Below are 17202 nucleotides of genomic sequence, written 5' to 3'. Positions count from 1 at the left end.
GTGTTTTCTCATGAGATATAAGTCTGGGGTGTTTGAAAAACTGAAAACTTGGAATTGAAACTCAGACTGACAAGAAAATTAAGGCTATTAGAACTGATAATGGCATGGAGTTTTGTAATAATCAAATGGATGACTTGTGTGATGGTTTTGGAATCAAAAGATATACAACTGTGTCTTATACCCCTCAGCAAAATGAGGTTGCTGAGAGAATGAATAGGACTTTGCTTGATAAAGTGAGATGCATGCTTTCTAAGTCTGGTTTGTCAAAAATGTTTTGGGGTGAGGCTTTATTAACTGCTACTTATTTGGTGAATAGGTCTCCTTCTGTGCCTCTAGTTGGTCAGTGTCCTGAATATGTGTTTTATGGAAAGCCCCTTAACTTTTCTCATCTAAGGATTTTTGGTGTACTGCTTTTGTGCATACTAAGTCTTATAAACTTGAGCCTAGATCTAGGAAAGGTGTTTTTCTAGGTTATCCTGAGGGTGTTAAAGGTTATAGAGTCAGGCTAAGGGATGAACCTGGGTTCAAGGTCATAATAAGTGGGGATGTAGTCTTCAATGAAGAGAAATTCCCCTACTTAAGATTGACAAGTAGCCCAGATCCTAAAGATGTGGACAATGAACCCCTCAATGAGGTGGTGTCCTCAAATACACTCACTAGTGTGGAGCATCCTAGTGATGTTCCAAGTGAATTGGAGCAGCCTTTCTGGAATACTTATCTAGTCTTTACACCTAATGAAGGAAATCCAAATGTGATTCATGATATGCCTGCCCAAAATGTTGATGACAATGTGCCAACATGCATGAGAGTCCTGTTAGAAATGCTCCTCCTGTTCCTGCCCAGAATGTGATACATAGCCCTAGTGGCATTCAAAATTCTATTGATGATACTAACTTGCAGGATTATGTGTTATCTAGAGATAGAACTAGAAGGGTCAATGTAAAAAGACCTAAGTTTGATGACTTTGTTGGTTTAGTTGCTCTTATAAATTTGGCTTTCAATGTGTATGAATCTGATGGGGATAAGCCTAAAACTTATAAGCAGGCTACTAAATCTAAATTCTAGAGTCAGTGGCATAAAGCCATGTTGGAGGAGATGCATTTTCTAAAAATTAATCTTTCTTGGATCCTTGTACCTTTGCCTCCTGGTGCATCTGTGGTTGACTGCAGGTGACTTTACAAACTGAAAAATGAGGTGGAGGGCCTTGGGTATAAGGCCAGACTAGTGGCAAAGGGCTTTACTCAACAAGAGGGGGTAGACTACACAGAAATCTTTACCTCTGTTGTTAAATTTACTACAGTCAGGATGATGCTTGCCTTGTGTGCTCATTTTGATTGAGAATTAAAGCAAATGGATGTTAAAACTGCCTTCTTGCATGGTGATCTTGATAAGCCTATTTACATGAAACAGTCTAAGGGCTTTGTTGATCTCAAGTTTCCCAATCATGTATGCTTGTTGAAAAAGGCCTTGTATGGTTTAAAACAGTCTCCTAGGCAGTGGAATATCAAGTTTAATACATGTATGCAGAAGTTAAGCTTTGTTAGAAGTACCTTTGATACATGCTTATATGTTAAGAACCTTGATGCTTTGCTTGTGTTCTTGCTGTTATATGTTGATGACATGCTTATTATGGGTCCCTGTTTGAAAATCATAAAAGGTGTGCAAGCTGCTTTGAGTGAGAATTTTGACATGAAGGATTTGGGTGATGCTCAGAAAATCTTAGGGATACGTATCTTTAGAGATAGGAAAGCTTCTACCCTTGTGTTGCATGAAGAGCCTTATGTGTACAAAATTCTGAAAAAATTTAACATGTTTGATGCTAAGCCTGCTTCTGTGCCTTTAGCTGCTCATTTTATGTTGAGTAAAGATCTGTGCCCTAAGTCCCAGACTGAAGTTGATGCTATGAAGAGAATTTCTTATGCTAATGCTATTGGATCTGTGATGTACTTGATGGTTAGCACTAAGCCTAATATTTCCTATGCAGTTTCTTGTCTTAGTAGATATATGTCAAATCATCCTGGTCCTGTTCATTGGGAAGCTCTGAAATGGCTTCTTTGATACTTGAAGCAAACTGTTAAGTATGGTTTATGTTATTCTAAGTGTGATGATGGTGTTTTACTAACTGATTTTGTGGATTCCAATTATGCTAATGACAGGGATAAGAGGAAGTCAACAACCTCCTATGTGTTTACAGTTTGTAGGTCTTGCATAAGTTGGAAATCCCAACTGCAGCATATAGTGGCTTTGTCTATTACTGAGTCAGAGTATATTGCTATCACTGAGGCAATGAAAGAGGCTGTATGGTTAAAGGGAGTGCTTTCTGAACTTAAGTTTGTGAAATCTTCTCCTGTTGTGTTCTCTGATTCTCAATCTGCTATTCAGTTATGTAAAAATCTTATTTTCCATACGAGGACAAAGCATATAGATGTAAGGTTTCATTACATAAGAGATATTGTAGAAAAAGGTGAGGTTTTTCTTCAAAAAGTGCTTACTTGACAAAAACCCAGCTGACATGGAAACCAAGCCCTTACCCTTAGAAAAACTTCTTTTCTGCATTAAATACTTGCACTTTGATCTAGGATAGGTTGCATGTCCCGGGGGAAAGACCTCAACCACCTTATCAGTTGTGGTAAGGGTGGTAGGTGGCTAGAGGCATGAAGTCCTTTTAGACTAATGGGTGTCAGCCCCTCTGGTGTCTAAAGGCAACCTGGTGGTTTCCAAAATGCTTGTGGACTTTGTCCTTTGGTGCTGAGGAAGTTGCCTTGTAAGCTGTGATGAGTTTAACCTTAGCTTGTAACCAGATTGGTTTCCAAAATAAAGTCCAAGGTGGAGTATGTTGAATATATGGTGGACTTTCATTTGGGCCGGTTATTTGTTTAGCCCATGTGTTATTAAGTTGGGCTGAGCCCAAACCAATAATCTCTTTCCCCAGATGCCGCCATGTGGACTCTCACCTGGATCACGACCCTAAGCCGTTGGATTGTGGAGTGTGTTAGTTATGTGAGTGGAGAGACTCTTGAGTCTCTCATTCTATTCGAACCCTACTCTCTCTCTTCTCTCTGCAGATCTAGAACTCTCTCTCTCTCTCTGTGTGTTCCCTTCTTCTCCGATGGATCTTCTACCATTCCTTAGTGATCTTTCACGGTTTCTTCAGTGATTTACCGAGTGTGAGTGGTGGAGAAGGCAATTACTTCAAGTGCTGAGTGTGGTGAAGAACTAGGGTTTAGTGTGTGAGACTTTTCTGTATGAATTTGTGTTCGAGGTTTCCAGACCTTGTGTGGTGGAGTCCTGTGGTGTTGGTATCTGCGGTGAGAGGTTGATCTCTAGCCAGATTTCGACGGTGCTCCCTTGGATTGGTTTCTGGTAGAATAGATCTGGTTATTGGCGGGTTGTTGAGCCACCTTCTGATCTACTCTGTTTCTCTCTTGGTTCTTGTGTCAACTGGATTATCTCCATAGATCCAAGAGGATCTTGTTTGGTGTTACTAATCTATTTGTCCAGTGTGCAGGTCATTAGGAGAATTTTGGTGATGCTTCAAGAACCCTAGTTTAATATATTGACTATTGTTGTAATAGTTGATAGCCCTCTGGTTGTAATCTTGATAACTCAACAAAATCAGTCACATGGTTAGAGTTTGACTGAGCTCTCCTAATGAAGAACAAAGGGGTCTTGGTAAATAGTGAATCCGTACCTAATCTGATCCCTACACCTATAAGTATAAACGGACTGTCTTTAACGTAGTTGTGTATGTATATAGCTTCGAAATGACGACCGACTCTAATTTCATAACCAACTTCTCCTTGATTGAATCATTGTCAACTTAGCTTGATGTAACTACTTGATGTAAGATTCATCGTCCAAGGTTTTGATATTAAATCAAAATACATCATAGACCGAATTGAAAATATTACATATGTTGATTTAGAATAACGCTATCAAATGTCTAATTGATTAATCCGATTACGTGATTATTCAATTCATATGTTAAACAGGTAATTGCATGCTAGAATGCAAACAATTCATGTTTAAAGAATACTACGGTTTAGAATTATCAATTTGATTCTCCAAAGAATTGTCGATTGCCCGCGTCTTCTCCACGTGATGATCTTCAATACTAGACCACGTATCTTCTGACTGGTTCCCGAACTGTATCTCGATATCAGGGTAGGCTGATCTTATCAAAATTCTAGGACTCGAATAAATAAGACAGAAAATTCTTTACAAAGGAGGAGCTGAAATTTTCACGGAGGAAAAAATAAAATATTGTCCCTTACTCTCTTTGGAGTGGACGTGTTCTTAAAAAAAACTTGCGTTTTCTGTCTCATTTATTCTCCTATTTATATTAAGTTTTTTTTTTAAGAAATATAATTCTATACTAATTGCCTAAATTTAGATTAACCTAAAATTAAATACGGTAACTCGACTCTATTGACAAAAACTCTAAAACCTTTAATTGAATAAATTGAAATTAGGATGAGTAAAAGAAGTTCCAAATAGGAATATAAACTCAATGGCCAGGCCACAAAGTGTGGCCAGGCCACAAAATCGTGGTCGGGCCACCAATGCCCATGTTTTCCACTATAGTGGACATGGCTAAGCCACCAAAAATTTTATTTTTTCCATTTTGTCTATATCTTAATTCTACTACAATTAAAATTGTTAGACTACAATAATTAAATAAAACGCATAATTTAATGAAAACTAAATCGAAAACCAAATCTTCGTTGTATTATAGAACGGGATAAAATTATACAATGAAAATTGTTTAGGAACACGCAAACAAAAACATAAAAAAACACCGCCATCGCCGACTACTCGGTCTCATCATCAGAATTCGCCACTTCATCTTCACCCGTTGCATCGTCACCGCCAACGTCATCATCGTCACCACCACCGCCACCGCTCTGAGGTCCCGTCGCCGCCGCCGCCGTGTCCTCCCACCCCAACAACGACCTCAGCCTCACTATGAGGTCGTAGTACACCATCTTGGTAGTCGGGTCGGTCGACTTCTCATACAAGGCCAGAGTGTCCTTGAGTTCCTATATCATCTGCACGGCTAGGGTGTTTTGCAACGCCGCTCGGGCCGATCCGGGAGGGGGTGCAGACGGGCCCGCAGCATAGTGTTGGGAGGCAGCGGCGAAGGCGGATCTAGCGGCTCGGATGGCGGACTGTTGACCCAGGGGCCGTGGACGGCGGGATAGTGACGGGGGGGGAGGGGGGCCTCCTCCATGACCTCGTCGTTGAGGTCGAAGGTCCTTGAACCGCCGCTATGCCCCTGCCCCGTCTTGTACGGCTTGGCCCGGAATCAGACGCGTTCTCGCAGATGGCTCGGAATTTTGGGAAGTCCCGCAGAACGAGAAATTCTGCCCAGTAGGTAAACTTCTTGCCTACTTGCACATTGAACAACTGCATCGACAGGGATTTTACGTCGGCTTCGCTGCGGCCACTCTCAGCAGTGCGCAGTTGGTTCTCGTATATACCAATGAACTTCCGAAGAGCTGTAGTGATCCTGCCGAACTTCTTCCGAATCTGATCGGGTGTACGGTCGACGCTCCCCGACGGTTTGAATTCATTGTACACCACCAAGACTTTCCGCCAGAAGCATAAGTCGGTCTGATCCGTGCCAACTATGGAATCTGTCGTCACCGCGTCCCGTGCCCTAGCAATAGCAACGGACTCGGCGTCTGTGTACAAAAACCCTCGTCGACCACCGCCGCCGCCGCCATCGCCGCGACCACCGCGGCCGCCGCCCTGCCCGCCGTCGCCGTCGCCGCCACCTCGCGCGGATCCTCCGCCACGCCCGCCGCCGCCGCCGCCCCTTCGCCCGCCATTCCCGCCGCCACTTCGGCCGCCGCCGCCGCCGCTTCTTCCACCGCCTCCTCTCCCCGTCTCTACACGACCGGGCGTCGGGGTATCAGGCGACCCCATCAATTGTTCCCATGTGAATCTATCAGATTCATCAAGCGGAGAATGACTGCTCTGAAATGGGGAGGCTTGAAATTGGGACGGGAAGTTAATTGCGTCCATGTTGGGTCGATAGTCGCCCGTCCCTGGTTGGGTACGACCCGCATATCTCTGCTGATAGGCCGAGGACTGCCCCCGGTTTTGGGGTGTTTGTAGCCACGGCGCCGGCGATGGCGGACTCTACATCTGGGATGGAGGAGGGGTGGGACTCGATCCCCAGCGTTGGTGGGGTGGAAAGCCCCCCTGTCCCGAATCTCCATAACCGGGATCATCTCCGCCTTGCATTTCACAAAAATTCAAATTGAAGGGAATAGGGTAATTTGTGTGTGAGAGTAGAGTAAAAATAAGATATGAATTTTAAGTATAAATAGAAAAAATTTCAAAATTTTTTTATAGAAAAAAAAAAATTCTGAAAAAGGGGGAGCCGCGGCTCGCGCCCAAGTGCCGCGGCCACGCCACGATCGTGGCGCGCCCACGGCCAACCCCCCCCCCCCCCCGCGCGGCTGCCCACCCCCGCACTATAGGGAGCCACGGCTCGCGGCTCTTGTATAGTGGACACTCTAATCCCGGCCGATTCTATGTTAGCCAGCCCTATTTAAACAGTGTTGTCTCTCTCCCTCAATAGAATTGTATCGCCGCAGTCTCCACAAAATGGCGCAAACGAGCTCTCAACTCCCTCTCTGTAAAGAGAAGCCTTCCGAAGAGGCCACTCTCTGCTGCGCCACGTGTGCAGATCAACAATTCCTCCCTAGGGTTTGAGTGCCCTGACTGCTCCGGTGACGCCCTCACCGGAGCTCCCGCGCCTGCAGATGCGGATAGCAAGGATCTCTTCGCTAAGATCCGTGAGATCGAGGCTGATGATTCCTTGTCAGAGGCGGAAAAGGCTAGCAAAAGGCAGCAATTGCTGTGCGGGAACATCCAAACCGATGCTGGAGAAATTTCTGAGGAAAAAGTGGACAAATCGTGTGATATTCTGGCTGTGATGGGCGAGACTTTGAAGTGTGCTTATTGCATGGAGCTTCCGGAGAGACCTGTTACGGTATTGATTTTGCTTTACTCTTTACTTATTTAGGCATTTCGTTCGAATTCAATTGATATTAGAAAGCTAGGGTTGAGAATCATTCAATTCAAACTTAATTGAAGTGTTTTGTTTGAAAACCAGATGCCCTGCGGGCACAATTTTTGCTTGAAATGCTTTGAGAAGTGGATCAAGCAGGGAAAGCGTACCTGTGTAAAGTGTCGTAGCAACTTGCCGGACAAAATGGCCAGCAGGCCGCACATCAACTCTGCACTTGTGGCTGCTATGAGAATGGCGAAGCTGATGAGAACAATCACATCTGGCTCTGTTGCCCCCCAATCTGTTTATTTGCTACTTACATGACCAGGATCGTCCTGACACGGCATTCACTACTGAAAGGGCACAGAAAGCTGGAATAGCCAATGCTGCAAGTGGGAGGATTTTTGTGACTCTCCCGAAAGATCACTTTGGACCTATCCCGGCCGAAAATGATCCTGAGAGGAATCTAGGGGTTTTAGTTGGAGAAACGTGGAAAATGCGTATGGAAGTCAGGCAGTGGGGCGTGCACTACCCTCCTATAGCTGGCATTAGTGGGAAGGCGCATTATGGCTCACAATCGGTTGTCATTTCCGGAGGCTATGAGGACGATGAAGACCATGGTGAATGGTTTATCTACACTGGAAGGTTATTTGCATTTGCAACTATCTCGATATTTCAACTGTTTTTTTGTTAATGCTTTCTGTTTTTATCTTATTTTTATATGTTTATATTCACATTTGGAAGGCTATTCACATTTGAAACTATCTTGATACTTCAACTGTATTTTTTATGTTTGTCAAGAGTGTAATATGGAAAATGGAAGGTATTCCCATCTTATATTTGATGAAAATGCCATGTTTCCTTTATACGACCATAACATTATATGGATAAGAAAGTTCACTTATCTACCGTTTTTCATGTACGTTACTTGTTACTTCTACTATATTTTATTTTATTTTCCTTATTGTGTATGTTGATTTCCATCTCTAACTGCGTAATATTCCTTACTAATCTTCCTTATATTTTTGGCTTTTTTTCTATTGCAGTGGTGGGAAACAGCTAACTGGAAATAGACGCACGAACAAGGAGCATTCATTTGATCAGGAGTTTACAGACAGCAATCAGGCTTTGAGAGTTAGCTGCATGAAAGTTTATCCGGTTCGTGTTATCAGGTGATAATTTTGTGCTTTCTACACATTTATTAGACGTGCATTTATTGCCTATGCATGAGACAGCACAGCACCATATGAGTTGTGTACGTCTCTTTTTTCGCTCTATAAAGTGAAGTTCCAAATCTCTATAAGATTACTATGCAAACCTAAGATCTTATACCTTGAAAGAACAACTATTTACTCCAAATTGGAGTACATGATTAATTTTTATGACGATTTAGAGCTAGAACATCTATAAGTTTTGGCAAATGAGGCAATAATTGAACATGCCAAAGTCTGACAAGTTTTAAGAAACAAACTTTTATTCCACCCTCCTGGACAAATTAGGTTTCTCATATATTTAGTAGTTTTTTTTATCAAATCAAATGCATTCCCTTCCTTATATTTGTATATTGACTTTAAAGATCAATTTTCAACTTTTTAGCTATTTATTCTAAGCCTTACTAATCGATACACATGGTAAATATAAAATTAATGTATACAATGATGTCTTATGAAACATTGAGAAATGTACTTATGGAGTATTTACTGATCATTCTTGGTCTTGCTTCCATTTTAAATGCTTGCTCAAATCCTGTTTGATCAGCTTGTTGATGTTATTATAATTGATATCCTAATGAGTCCAAATTTGTAAAACCAGCTAGAAATATTTAAAGTGGAGAATACTTCATGCTTAGTCTTTGTTTATTTATTTATATTGTATTTGCATAGTACTACTCCATTAACTTTTTTTGTGGTTTATGCATTAGTTGATTATTTTGTTCCATGTGAACTCTAACTCTATAACTTAACCCTTCAAACTCACTATAATAAGTTTCCCCCCATGTTTTTTAGTTTAACAGATCAGAGAAAGATAAGCATTCTCCTTATGCCCCGGAGAAAGGCTACCGGTATGATGGGGTTTATAGAGTGGAAAAGTGTTGGAGAAAAGCAGGAATACAAGTATGGCATTTTGTCGTAAACCAGACTTTCCATGTTATCATTTTGTCTGTGCGTTTGCTGATTATTTTACTTCTTTTTCTTTCAGAAGTTCCTTGTTTGCAGATATCTATTCGTAAGATGTGATATTGAGCCTGCTCCATGGACAAGGTTCTTGATAATACCTGGTCTTTATTTATGATTTCATCTGAGTATACTGTAGTTTCAATTATTTTCGTCACTTATTCAGTGATGAGCATGGAGATCGCCCTCGGGATATGCCAGTCATTGCCGAGCTTGATGAAGTTCTTGATGTTTATGAAAGGAAAGATAGTCCTTCATGGGATTATGACGTAAGTAGTTGTCATTTTATATTGATGCCATCGATCTTTCAAGATTTTATGCTTTGTGAGTGTTTGAACTTTGAGTCATATGACAAAGTGAAGAATACATAGAATAAACTATTAAAAGCAGTCGAACTTATAATGAATGATTTAAGTTGCAAAGCAGTCAAGTCGTTATTTTAAATCCTTTTAAAGTATAATCCCCATCTTACACCTTTTTATGATCGTGCTATGCGTTCTTTTTGTTCACCTTCACTTTTTACTGTTTTTAGTATTCAAACTTATCGCTAATTCCATAGACTGTCGGTCGGTACACGGAATTGGAATTGAATTGGGATTACAATTTTACAGAAGTGAATTTGAAGTAGAGTTATAATGCAATTCCAAATCAATTGTTTGATGAAAATGATATAATTGATATGAAGGGTGTGTGCAGTGTGAAAGTGCCCAATTTTATAACTATTTGAAATTCCAATATCTACTTTTGATTTAAATTGTGGAATTGGGAGGAATAAGTATTGTAATTCAATTACAAATCCAAATATTTTGCGGTACCCAACATTGGATTTGGAAATGAAAGCTCCAATTACAATTCCGCATGCCCAATTCCATGATACTGAACGGTGTCTGATTGTTATCCAACCACCACCCTTTGATTTTGATCTTAGGCGGTAGAATGTTGTTGGAAATGGATTAAGCCACCACCTCGTAGTGAAGAAAAAGTGGTCGATGTAAATCCTGAAGACAGGGCGAAGGCAAAGTTGGTGATTAAGAAAGCTCAAACAATTTCAGTGAGCGAAAAGCTTCTACAAGGTATGATATTCCACAGATTATAGCACTTAATCAAAACTATGTGACCAACTTCTGCTTATTAATATTTTGTCATAATGGTTCCTGTAGACGTGATTGTTTCACTTATGGCGTTGTTAATATTTTTATTCCCATAAATCTGTTATTTATTGTAACCCACAAGGAAACAATTCTATATCAATATAGAAGTTGAGATCAATAAATTCTTTATTTTTCTTCGGTTTGTTATAGGATTTTGCTGCCTCATATGTAAAAAAGTGATGAATCAGCCCTTGACGACTCCCTGTGCACGTAACTTTTGCAAGTCGTGTCTTGAAAATGCATTTGAAGGCCAATCATTTGCACAAGAGAGGGTCTGTCAAAATGGACGAAGGCTTCGCTCGAAAAAAAATGTACTGACATGCCCTGCATGCCCAACTGAATTTCTGAGTTCCTTCACAGTCCTCAGGTATGCTACCTATGTGCTGTAAAATACTATTAAGTGCGAATACTATTAAGTGTCATTCGGTTGCCATGACTAATTATCATGAAACTATCCATCTAGGATTAAGTTGTGGGATTCAATTTTATGAACCAAATATGATATGTATTTAGTCATGACATTTAATCTTGTAAACTGAAGACCCCCTAAGGGTCCGTTCTGTACACGGAATTGTAATTAGAATTTGTATAATTCAATTCCAAATCCTTTGTTTGGTAAATATAATAAAATTGATATGAAGTGCAGTGTGTGTGAAGAGTGTGTGTGCAATATGTGTAGTGTGTGTGCAGAGTGTGCGCAAGCGTGTGCAGTGCTCAATTTTATAATTATTTGGAATTCCAATTGTGGAATTTGTAGAATTGGAATTGAATTCCAAATATTTTGCCGTACACAACATTGGTTTTGGAATTGAAGGCTCCAATTCCAATTGCGCAGGACCTATTTTATGATACCGAACGAAACCTTATAACCATTTCTTGAAGCTTGAATGTTAGCCTATAAACTAAAAAATGTCCAATGTTCCTCATATTGTTGGTAAACCAGAAAATCATGGAGGTTATAGAGAAATTGCAGTCTGGAATTGATGCGTATGCAAACGGTGATGCTAAGGGCTCAGAGGAAAATAGTTCTGGGAAGGTGCAAGACGATGCAGTTGACCCATCAAATGAAGAAGTAGAAAGCCAACCTGAAAATCCTCTTAAGAGAAAGAGCAGTTTGCCTAGCCTCTCGGATGAAGAAGAGAAAATAGAGAAGAGAAGCAAAGTGGATGTTGGTGATGGCCATGAAAATACAGAATTCGAAAAGTGATGTATATGGAAAGATTCACCATCTCATCTGTTTATACTCTAGCTGCATTGTTGTAACATGGACCACATTTTTTGAGAAACCACAATTGTTTTAGTTTCCAATGTAATGTAAAGTTATGAAGATATGAAAAGTGGGAAATGGTAGAGAAACAAATATGAACAGCATTTGAACTTAGAAAAATCTTGACAACAGACCTCCTCAACTGTGAATTCCCAATGTTCTTTCACATCCATCAGTTTTGCTAATCTGGACCGTTCTTCCAAACATTAGCATGAATTCTCCAAGATTTCTTTTTTTTTGTTGTGTTGATTTGAGATTGACCCATAGGTTCTAATGCAAGGAAGAGACTGGCCACTAACGCAGGCGGGGCAATACCAGTTTCCTTGTGGAATTCGTAGAAGTAAAGGATCCAAGCAATATCTATGATACTCAGGAATCACATTTATCACACAACATAACATTGTCCTCATCCTTGTTCCTTCCACAAACATTACATAGTCCCTCATCCCATGGAGCTCTAGGGAACGCACTGTTACACACTTGAACAAGTAGATCATCTCTCTCATTCACAGCACTTGATTGAAACTTTAACATTGGAATAATAAGCCATTTTTTGGAGAAGGGCCACAACCTGTAATTTACATCAAACATAAGAGATCAGGACGAAGTACAACGAATCCAAAATGAACACCATAGTCTAGGTGAACTCAAATCCATTTTTAGAGATTTCAATCATTTCATATTTTATCCATGAGTTATATATACCTAAAGTGCACAAGATAATTATTAAAGATTTAGATAAATTTCTTATTAAACATAATGGACAAAACTTACTATTATTAATGGTAGGGCTGAAATTTTTTTCTTGACACGCTAATGTGCACGAACACGCACAAAGTTATTAGATTGAGACACACTAAGAACATGGTGATTTTGGGTTGGGTTAAGGTTCGACTTTATTGGGTGGGTCGATATTGGATTGGATTGATCCGATAACTACCTAATCCATGATTTGCCAACCCTAGTTCCAGTGCGATTTCAACTTGGCATGGACTTAGTTCATAACTCTCGTTGTGATCATTCCCGATTAACTTAACAACGATGAAAAACTGATTAATTTTCAAGAGTTTCCTCTCAATAATTGATAGTGTGTTTCAATTATCAAGACTACAAAAAATAAGAAACTGTTATTAATTATTTTTTAAAAAAATAAAATGCCGAAAACTTGATTTTGCATCATGGAGCGCATAAAACACAACATTGGACGCACCCCTATTAATGCAGGCTACATGCTAATTTATATAGGTAAACTACATACCTATACATTAGTCAAAATCTTCATTAGGTCCTTGTACAATTTTTTCTGTTTAATAGGTCCTTATACTTTTCACAATATTTTTATCAGGTCCTCGTACAATTTTTCATTTTAGTAGGTTCTTATACTTTTATCATAACTTTCATTAGATCCTTGTACAATCTTTTATTTAAGGACTTTTTTACATTTATCTTGGATAATAATCTAAATTTAATTAAACTTAATGAACTTTTTAATATTCCATTATTTAACTTAGCATAATCCATAAAGATAATATCATCTTGTTATCCAATAATCTCAATAAGTTGTAGAGAATAATAAAAAGATTAACCGTGATGATTGAAGATTAAAATCGATTTTTTTTAGAATAACTATCCGAATTTTCAATTGATTAATTATATTTATATTGAAAGATACGTTTCCCTGAATATTTATAATCACAAGATAATTATATAATAAAATTAAAAGATTCATTAAATTTAATTAAATATAAATTATTATCTAAGATAAAAGTAAAAAAATATCTTAAAATAAAAAATTGTATAAGGACCTAATAAAAGTTATAATCAAAGTATAAGGATCTACTAAAACGAAAAAATTGTACGAGGATGTGATGAAATTTATGAGAAAGGTATAAGGATCTATTAAAACGAAAAAATTGTACGAGGACCTAATGAACATTTTGATTAAAATATAAGGACCTCAGAATGTGTTTTGCCATTTATATATGATATACTAGTGTATCATATGTGTGATGCACAGATTAATTCATTAATTCTCATTATATTAATTTAAAATTTAAAAATTAAACAATATCTACATGAAATACAAATAATGTATATAAATAACATAACAAAAATTTATCTTTGTACAAAATAATTAAAAATTTCGTAAATTCACAAATACTTCCTCCGTCCGACAATAATTGTCACACTTCATTTTTTACCATAAATGGTAAACAGGTCTCATATTTAACTAACTCGCTTCACTCACAATTTATTATAAAACCAATATGAAAAAGTGGGTTCAACATTCCACTAATTTTTCCAATAAACTTTTCTTTACATTTCTAGAAACCCGTTCCCATAATAAGAGTGACAATTAATATGGAACGGAGAGAGTAATATATACTACATAATAGTAATATTGTATAAATCTTAAATTAAATTAACGTATGTAAATAAAGTATGATAAAATAACATTCACGTAAACACAAAAGGTGAGTATATCACTAAAATAACTGATCATTAATAGAAAGTGAAAAATAAAAATTCTTTACTTTCCCAACTTCATTTATAATGATGACAGTATAAGAAATTGATAGATTACTTGGAATTATATTGATCTATTATTGTAGTGTTGAGTAGTTCTAAATATATATTTCAAGATTATTAATATTTTATTCTTGATTAATATTGATTACTTATTTTAAAATTACATTAAGTTATTAATTTCTCACATCTATCTATATTCATACTATCTATATCTATAAATCTATAAAAGTGGAGTTTTGAGAATAATTATATGAATGTCATTGATAACATAAAAAGATTTTTCTAAGATACTTACTATATTACTAAATTTAAATATCGTGTTATGTAATCTAAATGAAATATTAATACTATGACTCTTCATTTTTTTCATGATTAACTACCCACTAATGACATTCATTGCCACTTACCCACTAACCTATTAACTTCATGGACGTTTAGTAACTGTGATTTAGATTTAATAGATCCTATACAATTCAAACATTTAAGAGGACAATGATTTCCAAAAAAAACCGTAAAATAAATTAATGTGATTATTTGGTTTTATTATTTGATGGTTGATATATTTTTTTATGCCATCTTACAGGACATTATTCGTCTTCCAAGGTTGTTTGGGTTTCTTCAACGTCCCTTGGCATAAGCTGATTTCAACGTTGAGAGCTCCCAGCAGAGCAAGGAAGGGTATGCTGTGGAGGTGGTTCGCCTCTGCGTAGAATTACTGATGAGCAGGTATTGCGGTTTCATAAGAATTTTTGGTTTCTCCCTTTGTATTTCCATGATTCAATCGTGGCATGGTTGATTCGGGTTCACAGTGATGTTTCCTTCATTTTTGCAGGCTAACGAGATCAAGTTGGCTCTGCAAGGTCTACAATATCTTCCCACAATGTGCAATAGAAAAATAAAAAAAAAAATCGATTAGTTCGTCCTATGTACGCTATTGTGGATGCTCTTAGGTCCCTAACCAACACTCTAAATCACATATAACAATTTATATTATAAAAGTTACTATAAGTAATAAACAATAGGTTTGAGACATGGTGGGAAAGAGAGTAATGGGCCTTGGAATCAATATTTTGAATATTTGGCAGCTACACGGGAAGCAGGCGATGCAGGGTATACTATTAGGGTATGCAACCAGTTTTTTTTTTTTTTTCCCCGGCTAAATGCATGCATAATGATATCGATTATTCCATGCTATTTTGTTGTATTTTGTTGATGATTTTGATCGATTTGGCTATCTTCTAATATAAATTTATACATAATTTTTATTATATGCGTTTGTGATTGATCTTTTGTAGTATAGATCTAAAAGTGATTTAAATGATACGTGATTTGTGTGAAATTTTTAGTTTATAAACTTATTTGGTTATATGAGTTTTTATTGGTACAATAAATTGCTATTGTATAAATTTGTGATTTTAGAACTTGAAATAATAATATTGTTTCCCATTCGGTATATGTTGATAAGGCTAATTTCATGCATTGGTTATGGGGTTTAATTCAAACAATTTCCTGGGTCTAACACATGCTTTAAGCCGGATGTATAGAAGAAGTCGCCAGATCCAGGAAGAAAAGAAAATAATCGCATGGTGAAGGAATTCGGTGAGAAAGTGAGCAGAAAAGAAAAAAAAAATTATCAGACGGAGGAGATCACTAGATGGAGGGCAAAGAAGAGAATTCAAGCGAAGATTCTAGAAGATCACCTCCACATCTATAAATAGAGAGCACGCAACACACATGAAATCAGTGTTAGAGTTTGTATACTAGAAATCACGTTTCGAGTGATTGAATACTGTAAAACTCTTATTTTATTTTCCAAGGAATAAAACAGATTATTTTTGTCATAATGTTGTTATGTTTTACATTTAATGGATGTTAATACATGTTTAAATGTATAAGTTAACCTAACAAAGTCTGAGTCTTTGTTTTAGTAGACCGGTTGTGGGCGTCGTCCACTTTAAGGTAACACGGTCAGTTCTAAACAAAGAAAAAGATGAATTTCACAACCTAGATGGAATTTGACTATCCATCGAGAAAGGTTGCAATGTCAGTCCGCATATTTCTAAGCCTTACTGAAATAAGATGACATTGGTGTGGTATAGCACTGAACGGATCTAACAGCAAGACTTGCCTTGGGCTATCTACTGAAAGGCGAGGTCTTGATAATATTTGTTTCTTAATCAATGTAGGTTAGCATTGAGCATACGGTATTGATTATGCACTACTTTGACTTATCAAATGGTGCGGGTTTTTCGTAACCCAATTATCCTGATATATTGGGTAGTGGTGATCAATATCTAGCGGTGCTAGGATTGCTATTATGTTGAATCGTGCACGAGGAGAGTCTCGTTTGATAATGTCCTCAAGAGGAGCGCGAAACAAGGTTTTATTATTCGGAACCTAGCTAGTTGGAGTTTGATTACTCTATGAATAATAAATAAGTGTTTCATGCTAAGTCCACTCTTGGAATTAATAAGAAGTTAATTAATTACGTCAGTAGCAGACATTAATTAATTAATGGACATTTTAATCTTAAGCACGGGAAATGAAAGTTAAACGGAAACCCGGATTACTTGTAATTTCGGATTTGGATGGGGAGAGTCCAATATTACTTCTGTAGTGGCTGCTCGTAATATTCCAATTATAACTTATATTAAATTGTGGGTTCAATTTAATTAGTAAAAAGTAAATTGGATGAGCCCATATCCAAAACCTTCCATAAATCCCTGTCTAGGCCCAAAAAGAACTTAATATAAATAGGAGAATAAAGGAGACAGAAATAACACAATTTTATCATTAAAATTTTCGAAAATTTCAGCCCCTAAGCTGAAGGAATTTTCGAATTCCTCTCCTATTCCAAAAAGGATTTCTTCTGTCTTCTTTATTTAAGTCCTAGTATTCTAGTAAGATCAGCCCACACTGATATTGGGATACAGTTCGGGAACCAGAGAGAAGATTTGTGGTTTAGTACTCAAAGCATCACGTGGAGAAGAAGCTAGCCATGTTCAATTCTTTGGAGAATTAATTAGGTATTTATCTACTCCGTAGAAAAGCATGTTTTAG

At 37.7% G+C, this 17202-nt stretch overlaps 1 pseudogene across 1 annotated transcript; it reads left to right on the top strand.

Annotated features, from left to right (window-relative positions):
• The first annotated feature begins 6548 nt into the window (after positions 1-6548).
• Positions 6549-11779, top strand: LOC125206120 (E3 ubiquitin-protein ligase ORTHRUS 2-like; annotated as a pseudogene). The gene is made up of 9 exons (XR_016132243.1): positions 6549-7003; positions 7127-7666; positions 8068-8193; positions 9036-9135; positions 9221-9282; positions 9362-9464; positions 10124-10268; positions 10497-10712; positions 11280-11779. The product of XR_016132243.1 is annotated as an E3 ubiquitin-protein ligase ORTHRUS 2-like (transcript).
• The last annotated feature ends 5423 nt before the right edge of the window (positions 11780-17202 follow it).

Source organism: Salvia hispanica, chromosome 6 (assembly GCF_029641045.1).
Source record: "Salvia hispanica isolate PSC_SH4W2 chromosome 6, Shi_PSC_v1, whole genome shotgun sequence".
Classification (NCBI taxonomy): domain Eukaryota; kingdom Viridiplantae; phylum Streptophyta; class Magnoliopsida; order Lamiales; family Lamiaceae; genus Salvia; species Salvia hispanica.
The sequence above is the reverse complement of the archived record's forward strand: the minus strand, read 5'-3'. Positions and strand labels throughout refer to the sequence as shown.